Below are 1,043 nucleotides of genomic sequence, written 5' to 3'. Positions count from 1 at the left end.
AAAAAAAAAAAAAAAAAAATCCTGCTGGGATTTTACTAGGGATCATATTGAATCTGTAGATTAATCTGGGAAGAATTGCCATTTTGACAATATTGAGTCCATGAACATGAATATCTCTCCACCTATTTAGACATTCTTAAATTTCTCTGTGACATTTTCTAATTTTTAGTGTACAAGCCTTACCATCCTTTTCATACGGTATATCTAAGTACTTTATTTTTTTATTTTTATTTTTATTTTTTTGAGACTGAGTCTCGCTTGGTTGCCCCAGCTGGAGTGCAGTGGCCGGATCTCAGCTCACTGCAAGCTCCGCCTCCCAGGTTTACGCCATTCTCCTGCCTCAGCCTCCCGTGCAGCTGGGACTGCAGGCGCCCGCCACCTCGCCCGGCTAGTTTTCTTTGTGTTTTTTAGTAGAGACGGGGTTTCACCATGTTGTCCAGGCCGGTCTGGAACTCATGACCTTAGGTGATCCACCCGCCTCGGCCTCCCAAAGTGCTGAGATTACAGGCGTGAGCCACCACGCCCAGCCTCTTTTTTTTTTTAAAGAGCGTTTCGCTCTTTTTGCCCAGAGCTGGAGTGCAATGGCACAATCTCGGCTCACCGCAACCTCTGCCTCCCGGGTTCAAGGGATTCTTCTGCCTCAGCCTCCCAAGTAGCTGGGATTACAGGCATGTGCCACCTTGCCCGGCTAATTTTGTATTTTTTTACAGTAGAGACGGGGTTTCCATGTTGGTCAGGCTGATCGTGAACTCCCAACCTCAGGTGATCCGCCCACCTTGGCCTCCCAAAGTGCTGGGATTACAGGCGTGAGCCACTGCGCTCGGCCTTTTCTTTGTTTTTGTTTTTGTTTTTTGTTTTTGTTTTTGTTTTTTAAGACAGGATCTTACTCTGCAACCCAGGCAGGAGTGCAGTGGCGTGATCTCGGCTCACTGCCACCTCTGCTTCCCGGGCTCAATCAATCCTCCCTCCTCAGCCTCCTGAGTGGCTGGGATCACAGGTGCGTCCCACCATGCCTAAGTAATTTCTGTATTTTTTGTAGAGAC

The sequence above is a fragment of the Mandrillus leucophaeus genome, unplaced genomic scaffold (assembly GCF_000951045.1).
Source record: "Mandrillus leucophaeus isolate KB7577 unplaced genomic scaffold, Mleu.le_1.0 Scaffold2, whole genome shotgun sequence".
Taxonomy (NCBI): Eukaryota; Metazoa; Chordata; class Mammalia; order Primates; family Cercopithecidae; genus Mandrillus; species Mandrillus leucophaeus.
Note: the sequence above shows the minus strand (reverse complement) of the source record.